The sequence below is a fragment of the Hemiscyllium ocellatum genome, chromosome 23, assembly GCF_020745735.1.
Source record: "Hemiscyllium ocellatum isolate sHemOce1 chromosome 23, sHemOce1.pat.X.cur, whole genome shotgun sequence".
Classification (NCBI taxonomy): Eukaryota; Metazoa; Chordata; class Chondrichthyes; order Orectolobiformes; family Hemiscylliidae; genus Hemiscyllium; species Hemiscyllium ocellatum.
This window is the reverse complement of record NC_083423.1, coordinates 57,511,352-57,527,304: the sequence shown is the minus strand read 5'-3', so window position 1 is coordinate 57,527,304 and position 15,953 is coordinate 57,511,352. Positions and strand designations below refer to the sequence as shown.

Below are 15,953 nucleotides of genomic sequence, written 5' to 3'. Positions count from 1 at the left end.
TTAATGAGGTGGGTTGGGATGTTATTCAGCAACCTTAATCCCCTTAATTGGCAACTTGTCGCTGCCTTGCGAGAAGCTTGTCATGCCACTTGGCAAAAGCATAAAAGATGACATGAGATACACTGAGTAGAGTCATAGAGATGTACAACATGGAAACAGACCCTTCAGTCCAATGCGTTCATGCCGACCAGATATCCCAACCCAATCTAGTCCCACTTGCCAGCATCCAGCCCATGTCCCTCCAAACCTTATCTAAATGAAACTCCATCTGCCACTTCTCAGCCCATTGGCCCATCTGATCAAGATCCCATTGTAATTTGAGGTAACCTCCTTCACTGTCCACTACACCTCCAATTTTGGTGTCATCTGCAAACTTACTATACCTCTTATGCTCACATCCAAATCACTTATCTAAATGACAAAAAGTAGAGGACCCAGCACCAATCCTTGTGGCACTCCACTGGTCACAGGCCTCCATTCTGAAAAACAACCCTTCACCACCACCCTCTGTCATCTACCTTTGAGCCAGTTCTGTATCAAAATGGCTGGTTGTCCAGTATACTACTGCCTTTATCCTCTACTAAGGATTCACTTACAATCTCTGTTGTCTCTACCTGATATATACTTCCTTCTTATTGATCATCAAAATCTCAATTTCTGTCGTCATCCAGCATTCCCTGCACCTAACAGCCTTGCCTTTCTTCGCCTGACAGGAACGTGTTGTCTCTAAACTCTTGTTATCTAATTTTTGAAGGCTTCCCATTTTCCATCCATCCCTTTACATCTGCCTCCAAACAACCTTTGAACATCTTGGGTCAGAGTATTGAGTACAGGAGTTGGGAGGTCATGAAGCGCTTGTACAGGACATTGGTTCGACCACTGTTGGAATATTGCGTGCAGTTCTAGTCTCCTTCCTATCGGAAAGATGTTGTGAAACTTGAAAGGGTTCAGAAAAGATTTACAAGGATGTTGCCAGGGTTGGAGATTTGAGCTATGAGGAGAGGCTGAACAGGCTGGGGCCGTTTTCCCTGGAACGTCGGAGGCTGAGGGGTGACCTTTATAGAGGTTTACAAAATTATGAGGGGCAAGGGTAAGTTAAATAGACAAAGTCTTTTCCCTGGGGTCGGGGAGTCCAGAATTAGAGGGCATAAGTTGAGGGTGAGAGGGTAAATATATAAAAGAGACCTAAGAGGCAACATTTTCACTCAGAGGATGGTACATGTATGGAATGAGCTGCCAGAGGATGTGGTGGAGGCTGGTACAATTGCAACATTTAAGAGGCATTTGGATGGGTATATGAATCGGACGGGTTTGGAGGGTTATGGACCAGGTGCTGACAGGTGGGACTAGATTGGGTTGGGATAACTGATCGGCATGGACAGGTTGGACCCAAGGGTCTGTTTCCATGCTGTACATCTCTGACTCTATGACTATTACTCCAGTTTAGAACTTCAACTTTTAGATCCCTGTCTATCCTTTTTCATCATCATTTTTAAAACTAATAGAATTATGGTTGCTGGCCCCAAAGTGCTCACCCACTGACACCTCCGCCAGTTGCCCTGACTTATTTCCCAAGAGTAGGTCATGTTTTGCACCCTCTCTATTTGGTACATCTTTGAGTGGGAAGACTGCAACAGGTGTTTCCAGAAACCAGATTGGTGCTGACCAAGTCTGTGTGCACATTGCCATACCATTCACAATACACCTGACTTTTATTATTCTACTCAAAGATCACCTGCCCTTCAGTGAGAGTATTATATACTGCCTCGATGGAAACACTTTAAACTCTGTCACCTCCATGACAGCTACCTCTTTCAAAAGGCTTCAAAGGCTCCCACTGATGAGAAGATCCAATAATGGATCGGCTGTCCAGCTCAGCATTCAGCACATTCACTTATTGTGAATGAGTTGTTGCTGGCATTGAGATACATTTAATGCTTTTGACACATTAAAGGTTTGTTCTAAGGGCTGTAGTCTTACATTTATTCTTTCCCCCAACCCTCAAAACCCCAGCATCAGGCTGGGAGAGAGTGGTGCACAAATTGAGTGGCACGCTGGGTGAGATAACTACATGTTGGGACCATCAATGTACCCTGGCTTGATTGTGGGCGTCACAGCATACAGGGCTCTCTCTCTTGATTACACCTGTCTTGGATCCTTCAGTTTCAATAAATGGATTATCATTGCATAGCATATTTTTCAAGACTTTGCTCTTTTTTGTTCCACACTAAGGCCTGTCTTTCAGTAGTTATTTTTTCAGGTGATGGAAAGGTGGAAAAAATGTGAAATGTTTTACCTTATCTAATGCTAATTGTTTTAAAACAATGATTGAATATTTAGTTTTCAAATGTAACTTTGAATCTTTTGTTTTATTAATAGCTCTTAACCATTTTCTTTATTATTCTATTAATTATTTCTTGGAATCATTTACCTGATGGTTACAATTCTGTCGATGATGTTCTGAAGTGATGATTATTCATATCACTATGATGTTCTAATAGATGTAAGTTGCTATTGGCACAGTTGCCCTAATGCTGATATTGTGAGCTCAAGATTGGAAATTGTTCTAATATTTGTTCTGAACAAGTAAGTACCATAAAGTGAATCATAAAACTGTAATTGGGATGTCTTTTCACCACCCAGTTATTCTTAGCATACTATTTTTAACTGTGTTTGGTTTGTTTCGTATAACTATTCATAACTATCTCTTTCCCATTACAGCACGTGCTTATCTACAAGAAGAATAGAGCAACTATTGGTTTCCATATCTCACTATTTCAATAATTTTCTGGAAGATTGAAAAGTAGATAGCAATCTAGATTGTGGGAACAAATATTGAACTTTAGAATCCTGAAGCTGAAGAATGAAAACGTAAAGGAATGACCATATTTAAGGATTGGAAACTGTGACTGAGATATGTGAGTAAATCTCATTCTGAAAGTCTCTTTTTATTTAACATTAATTAACCCAAGGAAAAAAACATTGGCTGCAAAAGGAGGTCTGCTCTTGTCGAAAATGTTATTGATTTCTACTGAAAATCCTCTTGAATTTCCTATTTATGAAAATAATAACTCTGAAATTCCCTCATCATAGTCTTAAGGTCATGGAAACCTATAGCACAGAAAATGACCCTTCAATCCAGTGAATCTGTGCCAGTCAAAAACAACTATCTAAGTATTCCAATTCCATTTTCCAGCACTTGGCCCATAGCCTTGACTGCCTTGGAATCACATGTGCACATCTAAATACTTTCTCAGTATTCTGAGGGTTTCGGCCTCTATCCTTCTTATCGGCAGAGAGTTTCAGATTCCCACAACCCTCTGGATGAAAAAAATTCCTTGCATCTCTTCTATACATCTTCATCATGTCCTCTGTCAACCTTCTCCAAGGAAAACAACCCCAGTTTGTCCAGTTTCTCTTTCTAACTGAAGCTCTCCAACCAAGGTAACATCCTGATAAATCTCCTCTGCACCATCTCTCATACTATCACATTCATACTATGATATGAGTTTCAGAACTGAACATAATATTCTTGCTTTGGCGTAACCCATGTTATATACAGTTCTAACATAACCTTCCTGCTTCTAGGTGCTTCCCGGAATCCTACCAATCATCGTGTTTGCCCCTGCCTTGTGTGTCCTGCCAAAGTGCATCACCCAAAATTTTATCCACATTGAATTCTGTTCGCCATTGATCATTTTCTTGTAATCTAGTGTGATCCTCCTAATTATTTATCACCCTAGAAGTATTTGATACATCTGTGAAGTGATCAACCCTCTTCTTGCATTCAAGGATAGAATAATAAATCTCAAAAGGAACAATTGGTGAAAGGTATTTTTGTGGAGCCACCTTCTCCGATTAGTTAATTATCCATCACTATTTACAACTGCAAGTGGCAGTACTGAAAAGCTCTCAATTGATCCATTTGTGGATCTCTTGGATCTGTGTATAGCACGTTGTTTCTATTGTGTTAGGCATCAGGCAAGCCTGTTCCTCACGCTCACCCTCTCCCACATCCCAAACTCCCATTAATTGAAGTATTAGACTTTTTGCTGCCAAGCTTGGTCAAGTACTGTGGATGTCAGAGGCAGTCATCTCTGCTCTTGAATTCAGTTTTTTTTTCTGGAGTCAATAGGTCCTGGTGGAAACCCAGGTGAACATCTTGGTGCAGGTTACTAGCGCTGTTAAGTGCTGTTTGATAGAGTACCTCCTTTCGATCAGTAACAAAGGGACATTAGCGAGCAATGCATTTTTAGAACCGTAGTCAATCTTGGTTGCACAGTTGCCAGTAAGCTAGGTATTAATTTCAGACTTCTTTTGTTATTGATTTTAAATTACACCATCTGCCATGAGGGGATTTGCATGCATGTTCTCAGAACATTAGTCTGCAACTTTGGATAACTAATTCAGTGACATTACTCCCTACATGATCACCTTTCATTTATTCTTACAATATGTCCTTCTATTCATTCTGGGGGCAATGCATGAGTGCATACTGTGAATGCACAAGATTTAAATGTTGAAAATATCGAATACATTGTATTTCCACAACGATCAACCTGAAACATGAGACAATCATTCACTGAAATCTAGGAGGGTTGAACACCGCCCTCCAGCTAAGATATCTTTTCAACAGTTATTTTCAGAAGTGCAGCAACAACTAAACACTGAGTTATGATCTCCAAATGTTAAACCACATTTGCTTGTGGAGACATTTAGATTAGATTATTTAGTGTGGAAACAGGCCCGTCGGTCCAACAAGTCCACACTGACCCTCCGAAGAACAACCCACCCAGACCCATTCCTCTACATTGATCCCTTCACCTAACACTACAGGCAATTTAGCATGGCTAATTCACCTAACCTGCACATCTTTCAACTGTGGGAGGAAACTGGAGCACCCGGAGGAAACCCACGCAGACACTGAGAGAATGTGCAAACTCCACAGAGACAGTTGCCCAAGGTGGGAATTGAACCCAGGTCTTTGGCTCTGTGAGGCAGCAGTGCTAACCACTGTGTCACCGTGCCACCCCTTGGCATTGCAGGCAGCAACATTCGTGCTTTAATATTTCAATTGTTTGTCCAAAGCAGAATTACATATGAAGCCTTTGGTCTACGTATCTGCTGTCCTCTGGTGCTTCTGACATTTGCGTTTAGTCTCTGTCTTCTGGCTACTGACCCTACTGCCATTAGAAACTATTTCCTCTTATTTATTTAATAATACCTCCATGATTTTGAACACCTGTAAAGCTAGCCTTATTCCCTTCAGAGCAGAGGAATTCAACCACAATTTTTGTCATCTTCTCACTTTTTACTGAAGTTCCATTTTTCTGGTATCATCAAAAATTTGGCTGTATGAATCAATCATTTAAAAATATTGACATTGTGATGCATGATTCTGTTAATGAATTAGAGATTTATAACAATTCTAGTTGGGGAGAAAGAGACTCTTCTTTTTACCAATCAAGTCTTCAATGCACCAGGTTCAAATCACAAATTGCTGATTCCAGACTTTAACAACAATTAGCCTCTTCACTGATGGAATGAGAAAATTGGAGAAACTAAACTGTGAAGGAATCACTTTACTACTTATAAAATTTTAAGTGCAAAATAAATTGAAGTTTTGACATTACAGCATCAATATTTGCAAAAATATAAAAAAAATCAAAATTACTGAAATTTTAACAGATAATTTTGTTCATTCATCCTCTTATAATGGTAGCTGCAGTTTTCAAGGAAGACTTACCTCTGGCCTTCAATCACTGTCCAATTCCTGTTTAGCAAGAAGTACTGGCAGCATCTCAGGAATAGAGAATTCGACGTTTCGAGCATAAGCCCTTCATCAGGAATGATGAAGGGCTTATGCTCGAAACGTCGAATTCTCTATTCCTGAGATGCTGCCTGGCCTGCTGTGCTTTGACCAGCAACACATTTGCAGCTGTGATCTCCAGCATCTGCAGACCTCATTTTTTACTATAGCAAGAAGTACTTCCATTGTTCTGAAGTACATTCCTTGAAGTTTTCTGGGACCTATGTTTTACTTTCACAGCTCCTTTCTCCAACTGACCAGGAACAATTGAGCATGTGCACTACATTCATTAATGCTACAGCCACAGGCTGAATTGGATGCTCCTGTGACTGCATGTGGCCCAGGCTGGTGTTTGCCCAGGTCTGCTTTACATCTTGTGACAGATGCCAGAAGCCTGGCTTAGAGTCAATGGTTCCATTCCTCTTCCTGAAACTTCTCTGCATCATTCCATGTTGTAAAGGTTATACCACTGGCCTGGTAGTAGCACATTGGTACGATTCTTTAGTGTCTATTTTAATCATATCCCTATAATCCCTTTGATAATCTCATAGTCTTTCACCTCTCCAGCTTTTTCCTTTAGAACCATTTTGTGTTCCATCCTAATTCTTTATACTGACCCTTTTTTTAAAAAATTGATATTGCCTCTTTTGCCCACTGCACCTGGTCAGTTTGAATCATCACTTGACTGGACCTAAGCTTTTAGTTCCAACTCTTCTCTGGTGAGACAGAGAGAGAGTCTGCCTGTTTGTAAACAAACAATCTTTGCTATTCATATCATTACTGCAAATGATTGCATTGGCATTGTGGCCTTGATGAAAACTTACACTTGCTAATATCTTATTGAAACCTCCCCCATGACTATATTTTCCACCACTTGTATAGCAAAAATTGCTGAATCTTATGCTAGTATACTCCACTGTTGATTTGTTATCTATAATATTGTGTGAATCATTAATGGTTGCAGGTATTTTCTAATCAGCCTATCCAGAGAATTTGTTACGTGCTCAAGTAGGGCTTTAACCAGAGCCTCCTGGTCCAGTGATCGGGACACTACGGCTGCACCACGAGAACCCCTCGTATTATACCTGTATTTTGGTTCAATTTTTTTTTCCCCAAAGGGAATGCTTTGGGACAGTTGTCAGGTAGAATGTTTTCAAATGTTCCATTCAGCAAATGGGCTGATGGTGAAAATAGTCATGGAAAATTTCTTTTATGAATTCAAATTGAAGAGAAAATAATTGCTTGTAGAAATCCTTGAAGGCAGCAAAATAGAGGGGCTCATTGGTATGACTATAAAATATTTAAGGGATGACCCCTGCTGAGGAGCTTTTGAAGAAAAAATGCATGTAAGCTGACGTCCAGAATACAAATAAAAAAAATAAATAATCCCACCTACCAAAAAGGTAATCAGAAAAAATGTGAATATCGCAAGACGATGCAAACATTTTGAAACAAAATGAATACAAAGTACTGCATGTTTTGTATTAATACCTCTTACAAGTATTCAAAGGAAAAATATTAGCAAATGCCATCTTTGAGCTTATCCCAATTAAAGTATCAGTAGTGTCACTTTAAATGAGGTAAGATTTGAGGCAGACTAAACTGGCATAAAACAAATAAATCTTTTGAAATAGATATTTTTCCAGTGTACTGAAACATCAAGAGTGTGGTTGTGACACACTGACAATTTTGGAGGACTCTTTGAACTTTGAGAAGATGGCAACAATTTTGAAATAGTCATGTGGTAGTCAGATTTAAAAAGATGTTAAACGCCATATATACGGATTTGTTAGTTTTGCCTTCCTTCCATGTAAAAGTAATGAAATAAAGTGATTTGTTAATTTCAAGACAATGTAATGAAACTCTGAATGCATTTAAATAAAAAAAACTGGCTCAAAGTTGGGTAATGATAAGTATGGGTTGGAAAAATCTTTTAGGCTGGTACGAAGTCCTGATTGGGCTTGTTGCTGAGGCTCTCTACCGCTTTGTGCTTTGCATCAGTTTTCTGAATCCAGGCCGTTTATGTGGGGCAGTCCAATTTAAAGCTTATACCAAACGATCATGGAAGCTCAAAACTTGCTGAATGATTTTAAACTCTAGAAAAAAGTGAAGCACTGACTGATGAAATTTGATATAAATGAAATTAGTTACATACTCAAAGAAAAATAAATGATGTACATATTTGATGAATAGCATTGAATTATCTGAAGGTGACGTTGAAAGAGATGTTTCAAGATTAGACTAAAATGTTTCTACCTAAATATAGCAATCAAAAAAAAGACAGTAATAGAATGTTGAAGTACAAAGTTAAATCAGAGTCATTATTGTACTCTTTGCTCTGGACAGACAGGACCATTGAAAATTGCATCCAATTCTGGTTGTCAAAAGTTAGAAACTGTTCAGAGAACAGCTGCATCTGATCTCCAGTGCTAGGAATTCGAGTCATCAGAAAACTATGGAGGAACTTGAAATTTTCAGTATGGAAAGGATACCTCTGAGAGGTGATCCTAAATGTGTCTAAGTATATTCAGAAATTTAATTTGATGTATTACTTTAAATTCAGTTGGCACACAAGCTGGAGACAGGGGTTTGAACTGATAAAAGGTAAATAAAGGATTACTACATTCCGTCTCACATGTACACAGTTGACAGTATTTGAACTAACTGAGCCAAAAACCTACATCCATTATTATCCTTTGAATCAATATGATGAAACGTACGTTTTGGATTTGTAATTAAGCAGTTTTAGTATATTTTTGCAGTTAATTTTAGAGTCAAATTTAGATATTATCAGTAGATATTGTACACCAGTTGTTCCCAAACTTTTCAGAAACATGGCACAGTTCAATGAGCCAAACAGTTCCATGGCACACCCACTTTCTTCAGCTGAATTGATTGCTCATAAACATTGCATCTACTTGCATCTACTATAGTTAGAGGTTTACTAGAGAAGTTTACAATACGGTGCATACAACAAGCTAAAGAAGCAAATGCATTAATGTTTTAGATTTCTTTTACATTGGTTTAGCAGCAGACCTTGCATAGTTTTTATGGCATGCTCCTTGAAAACCCCTGCATTATACAATTGTTTATCACAAAAGTTTAGAGCATTTTTTAATATAAAGAAGAAATAACATAATTGGGACATTAATGGAGTAGTAGTAATGTCATTGCAGTTGTAATCCAAAGGGCTGGGCAAATGCCTTGGGGGTCAAACCCAATTAGTGAACTTTGAATAAAATTAATTGAACTATAAAGCTGTCTGGATAATGGTAATCTGGCAACTTATCATGATTATTGTAAAAACACAACTGTACACTACCAGCAGGACATAAGCCACAAGTCGCAAATGTGAAGAAGTATTCTTCACTTGCTTGGATGGATGTCACTCCAATTACATTCAAGCTCAATGCCATCCAGATCAAAGCATCCTGCTTGATTGGCCCCCCATCCAGTGCATTGTTCAACATCTCTTCCCTTCGCCATGACACGTACTGGCAGCAATGTGTACCATTTTCAAGGTATATTGCAATTATTCTCTAAACTTTCTTTGACAGGAGCTTCCAAACCCTGTGGTTTAGAAGGTCAAGGGCAACAGATACATGGGAACGCCACCTGCAAATCCCCCCAACCACACAGCATCCTGACTTGGAATTATATTGCACTTTCACTGCATCTAGATAAATATCCTGCAACTCCCTCCCTAACAGTGTTGTAGGTGACACTAAACCCTGAGGGCTGGACCAGTTCAAGAGTCAGTCCATCACCACCTTCTTCAGGGCAATTAGGGGTGGTGGAACATGCTAGTCCTGTCAATGACTCACTCATCCCCAATGAAAAACCAAAAAAATTGTTATTTTTAGTTTTAAAATACTTTTCCTCCAACCTTTGTATGTGTGTTTGTGTTGTGACAAGCATTCAGAGTTTCAATAAATGAATAAGCCATACTTCTGTTTAACTCTAAAATGAGTTTGTACCTGATCACTTTTTATATTGGATATAACAAGCTGAGGATTTGGTGAAATCGCAGACTATTTCAAAAATTGGAACAGATAAAACTTTCTTTAAAAAAATCTCTGCTCACAGACTAAAGAGGAGAAAAATCAAACAGTTGGACTGAGATCTCTCCCATCCACACTAATAGAATAAAGAGCATAAAAATAAAGCAACTGAGTTGGATAATTTCCATCCAAGGATCCTTTGGAAGATGAGACATGTCTACTGGAACATATTAAAGCCTCCAACCTGTATTTTCCAACCTAGAAGGAGGCTAATATGGTTCACAACTTTGGAAGGAAAGTTCCAAGATGAACTTAATTGATATTTATCAGTTCATTAGTTTGACATCCGGCATGGGACAGATTCATGAGAGAATTGTTACTAATGTTAAAGGAGGTTGTTACTTATAAATTTAATTGTCCTATCTTGAAGTCATCAAGGTGTCGGTTGAGGGAAGTTCAGTAGTATGTTGCCTGTTTTGACTCGTTAAAAAAATCCTTTTGGTAAGGTAGAGCGCAAGATTTTTTTTTCTGCAATGTCAAAGTCTTTGGTACTACTGCAAATGTAAAGAGCATATAATGTGATGCACAGTAGAATGTGGGTTAACAACAATTACAGATGGATTTTGTTCTGTTTCAGTTCAGTGACTAGTGAGCACCTACAGATGGGACCATTGTTCTTTATTAGGTATTGAGGAGGTGGTATAATAGCAATGTCACTGAATTGTAGTTCAGAAATCCAGGCTGATGTTCTGGGACATTGAATCCCACCACGGTAGATGGTGAAATTTGAATTCAGTAAAATCTTAAATTAGAAGCTAACCTAATGGCAGCCATGTTGATTGTTGTTAAAAACCCATCTAGTTTTATGTCATCCTTACCTGGTCTAGCCAACATATGACAATGGATGCTTGCCTAACCAGTAACATCCAAGAACAGGTTAAAACAAAGAAGGAGATTGATTTAGATTTTTTAGTCTGTTTTAGATTTAGTTTTTGTTTGGTGGATTGTGTAAGGTGAGTGGTGCTGAGTGCACTCAAAACCCATTTTGAAAAATACTGTTGCAATAAACTTGGAATTTCATCGTGCATGTTTTGCAGATCTGTCCTGGTTTTTATCAATAATTTGGATGTAATTTGGGATATAATCTGCACAATTACACACATAAAGACTAATGTAAGTGTTAAGATTGTGGACACTTTCATGCAGACCATTTATTGGTGTTAGCTTCATTGTCGACAGATGTTTCCTTGAGTATATTCAGTGACCTGATCTCGCTTGCTGATTGGGATAAAGGATTCCAAAGATTAATTGCCCTCCGAAAGGAGATTTCTCCTCGTCTGCTTATGGTTGTGGGCAGAGCGAATACCCAATGTACACCATTTTGAGAGAAGCATTTAAAAAGGTAGAGAAAGATCTTGGCATTATAGTGCATTGATCTCTAAAGGTGCATGAGCAATGGCTTGAAGACATTGTGAGTGTGCATATTGTCTTAAACTGCTTTTATAGGCCAATTGATTTATAAGATGAGGGATAATATTTTGACCTTGTGCATAGAAACCTAGGAAAAGGTTACCGAGCCTGTCTTGCCATATAGTTAGGTCATAGTTGATCTGCTACCTCAATGCCACTTTCTCCATATCTCTTAATGCATTGACCTACAGAAATCAATTAATTTCTGTCTTGAGCATGATCAGTGATTTGAGTTTCCTTTGGAGTAGGGAGTTCCAAAGATTCACCAGCCCTGAATGAAGAAGTTCTTTCTTGTCTCAGTCTTAGAAGGCCTACCATTTATACTGAAATTATATCCTTGGTCTTAGCACGTTTTCAGCCAGTCAGTCTATCTGCATCCACCCTGTTGCATCATGTAAGAATTTTGTAAGTTTCAATGTGATTCCCATTCATCCTTGAAAACCTTATGGAGTATGGACCCAGTTTCCTCAATCCCTCCTCAAAAGATCACCCTATCATCCCATGAATTAATCTAGTGAACCTCATTTGATCCCCCCCCCCCCCATCTCCTTCCTTAAGTAATGAAACCAAAACTGTACACACTACTCCCCTGTATTGTCTCAGCAAGATGCTGTGCAACTGCAACAACTCCTCTACTCAAATTTACTTGAAATAAATGCCAACAAACTGTTTTCCTTTCTAACTAGTTATTGCATCTGCTTGCTAACTTTAGCAGGGTAATAGAGAAGACCACCCAGCTCCCTTTGGACACCTGCACTTCCCAGCCTTTTCTGTTGAAAGAGTGAAGGCATCGTTGACTATGCCAGTATTTATTGCCTAGAAGGCAGTTAAGAGTCATTCACGTTGCTGTAAGTCTGGAGGTATGAGTAGGCTGGATTGGGTAAACAGGGTGGATTCCCTTCCGTAAAATGAATCAGGGCGGACTTTAAGGGTGGGTTGGTGGTGTAGTGGTAGTGTTACGGGCTAGTAATTCAGAAATCCATGCTAATGTTCTGGGGAATGTGGTTTGACTTCCACTGTGGCAGATGGTGAAATTTAAATGAAAATTTGGAATTAAAAGCTAGCCTAATGGTGACCCATGTAACCACTACCAATTCTTGTAAAACCCCATCTGGTTCACTAATACCCTTTATGGAAGAAAATTTGTCATGTTTACCTGGTCTGGCCTGTATATGACGCCAGATGTACTGCCATGTGGTTGACTCTCAATTGCCCTCTGAAATGGCTGTAGCAAGCCAAACAATGCAAACAGTGATTAGTAATGGATGACAAAAGGCCAAGCCAGCAACACCCACTTCCCAAGAAGAAATACATTTTCATATATATCAATTGAAACTGTAGTTATATGGTTACCATTCAGTTAGCTTTAATTCCCGATTTTCATTGAATTCAAATTTTTCCATCTGCCACTTGGGTATGAAAGCCAATGTGTCCTGAACATTAACCTGGAGTCCTGGATTACTAGCCACATTATCATTTTACATTGAAACTGCAAAATGATCTACATGTTTTTATTTCAAAACCTTTTACCCAAACTATCCACATAACTCTTTATGCTGTTGGAAATCATAAATTTATCAACCTCTCTTTTAAACATACTCATAGACTGAGCTTCCACAGCCTTCTAGTGTGGAGAATTCCAAAGATTCTCAACTCTAAATTAAAAATAAATCTTTTATTCTCAGTCCTAAATTATATCTCCTTGTTTTTAAATCGTGTCCCCTGGTTCTTCATTCCCCAATGAGGAGAAACAACTTGCTCACCATCTTCCCTATCCATCCCTTTAAGTATTTTGTATTCTAGAGAATACGGATTCAATTTGCCCACTGCCTTTACAGGACAGTCCTGACATCCTCAAAACAACCTTTGTTGCCCCTCTCTACTGCAGTGATATCCTTCCTGAGATAAGGAAACTAAAACTGACATATGATTCCAAGTGCAATTCAAACAGTACCTCACTACTTCTCAACTGAAAACCTGTTGTGGGAAAGGCTAACATTCCATTAGCCTTCCAAATAGCTTGTTGCATGCTTTACTAGCAGTGTTAAAGCTTATTCAGAGATGAGATTTATTAATTAAAATAGATTAAGACAAAATTAATTTAACTAATGCATAAGATGGCAGAATACAACCACCTGATGAAGGAGTGGGTGATATTTTGTGTATCAGTTGTTTTGCTGCAAAAAACGTTGAATGGAATGCTGTCAAACAAAGTTAAATGGAGTGCTCGAGGAGAAAGTGAGGGCTGCAGATGCTGGAGATCAGAGCTGAAAATGTGTTGCTGGAAAAGCATTCCTGAAGAAGGGCTCATGCCCGAAATGTCGATTCTCCTGCTCTTTGGATGCTGCCTGACCTGCTGCGTTTAAATGGAGTGCTGCCTAGAAAGTCAATGTTTTCAAATTATATGTAATCTAAAACCCGCCTATGTCTACATGCATACATAACATTTGTATTCACAACGTGACCTAGTGAAAATGAAAAGGAAGTCCTGCAAACCAAAAAGTAGCCCTCTAGAAAATCCCAAAAGAAGTCCTCAGAAAAATTGTACCCTTGTTGAAGTAATTTTGCAAATTCATAAATTAGTGCAATTAATTTAGAAGTAGGGTGGTACAACAGTATGAAAAGAATATTGTACCTGTTGAGAGGATATAGAAAAGAGTAACTGGAAGACCTTGTGTGGTGACCAATTATTCCGAAAGGCAACCTTTTGTTGTCGGCTGTGTCCCATACATAACCAAGTGCCAACAGAGCCGATGCTTTCATCAAGATTTCCAAAGAAGTGATGAAAAAGGCTCGTAAAACAGATTAGAATCTTTAGCAGATAGATGTATTTAGTCCTACAGTGGCAAGACTTCATTTAACCACGGCAGTGTTAATGATCAGAGCACTGAAAAGGATCTTTGTCGTACACTGTTTCCTGGAAGAATTAGTATAGGACAATGGACTTCAACTGATGGACGAGAATTTTGGGAAGTTCACTTTGGAGGCAGGCATCAACTGGGTGATAAGACCTTCACCTTCAATTGAATGAAGAAGCAGAAAGAGAAGTCAAAATTGTGAATTCAATGATGCACAAGAACCACACAATAGAAATTACCTCTATTTAGTTACAGAGTAATGTCATTAAGAAGTGAATACTTCCCAGCAGAATTACAAAGGAGGTTTAAAAACAGATATACATAATTCAGAATGGAATCTCAAGCCAATTATAATCTGACCATATAAAAAAGGCAAAGTATCTAGGAAATATCAACAGCAAAAAGCTGCAGAGGTGCTACTATTCCAGACATGGTGAAAACTCTGTTAACCTCGGTATAAAGTCAGAAACTTTGGTCATCAGAGAAACATCAGCCAGTCTTATAATGTCAGGATAACTGAAAGGACATTCAGGAGAAATAGGAAATCATTGATCTTCTGTGAGCCAAAAAATGAGACCGAGAATGATTATCTCCGAATTTGGAACAGCCATACATATACTGCATCAGACAATATGGGACAACAATATGAATATTGACAGTGTACAGAGTGGCAAAACAATTCCAAATTCTCACTAAGTGCTACAGGTCAGCTTGCTAGCAGTCAAACAAAAGGAACGTCTCTCCTTGCTGGAATTCAGTCGTGCTCAAAAGAAACTAGAACTACAGAATCTCAACAATCTGTAACTAAGGATTGTGAAACCAACTGTTCCAACTACCAGTGTCAAACATACTAGTAACCATCACTAACAACGATAATGTTAAGCTATTCACTCTTCACAAACAATTCCGATACTGCTCTGTAAATTGTTCATTTTTAACTTTTTTTTTGGAATTATCCAAAGATTAAAAATAGGGGCATGTGTTATGTTAGTATTTCTTTTCGCAGATAATAATTATTAAATGTACTTTGCTAACTCAAGTACAACTTGTTAAATTGGCTCCTATTAAAACACAAGTTAATTGGGGTCTAGGAAGAAGATAAACTCAAGTCAAGTAATCGATTTTAAGTTAACCTTGTTGCGGCCATTTGAGAGAGTGGATGTTTATCCCTCTTCAGCGGGGAGCTTAATTAATTAGAGTTCTCGTCTGGAACCAGAATAAATTGAAAAGCATTACCCTGGGTCCTGTTGTAACAAGATTTGTAAATGTGTGCTAACCCAACAAAGTCAGCTTGTGTTGGATTGGTAGGTCCTGGTCTGCAGATGTTTCAAAATGGTTTTAGTGGGAGTGCTTATGAAAAGCCTGAATCACAGCGTGAGCAGGATATGCCTTCACAGGTATTAATCCCTTTGCTGATATGTCTGAAATTCCTTAAATTTACAGTTCTGTCTAAGTTAGGTGGCAAGTAATAATTTTGTAGTCAAACTGACTGGCATAAAGAAGCCAAACTTCGTATAATTGGCTGACAGGGAAGTGAAGACTAGACAGCTAGACATTGAATCAATTAGTGATATAATGCAATTCTTAACCATTAAAGATCAGTTTGAAACCAGTTTTATACTACTTTGTTCAGGCGCAAGTGCAGTGTGTTCAGTGTGGTATTGTGATAAATGGGGAGAACAAAAACATGATCCTAAGTGTATATTTATTTATGCTTATCAATTCTTCTGTTGTTTTTTGAAAATCTAGGCTACACAGAGCTGAAGACCTGATCCAGATGTCAAAACAAATGGGAAGCATTGTTGTTCCCAGTTT

General features: G+C 38.5%; 1 protein-coding gene across 4 annotated transcripts in view; it reads left to right on the top strand.

Annotated features, from left to right (window-relative positions):
- Positions 1-15,953, top strand: part of cdk17 (cyclin dependent kinase 17) — a 227,588-nt gene that overhangs the window by 72,338 nt on the left and 139,297 nt on the right. For 3 of the 4 annotated variants that reach the window (XM_060843052.1, XM_060843055.1, XM_060843054.1), the window contains exon 2: positions 2,722-2,918. The exons of the other annotated variant lie outside the window; for it this stretch is intronic. The gene's annotated coding sequence lies outside the window, so the exon portion shown is untranslated. The remainder of the gene's footprint in view (positions 1-2,721; positions 2,919-15,953) is intronic. 4 annotated transcript variants of the gene reach the window in all.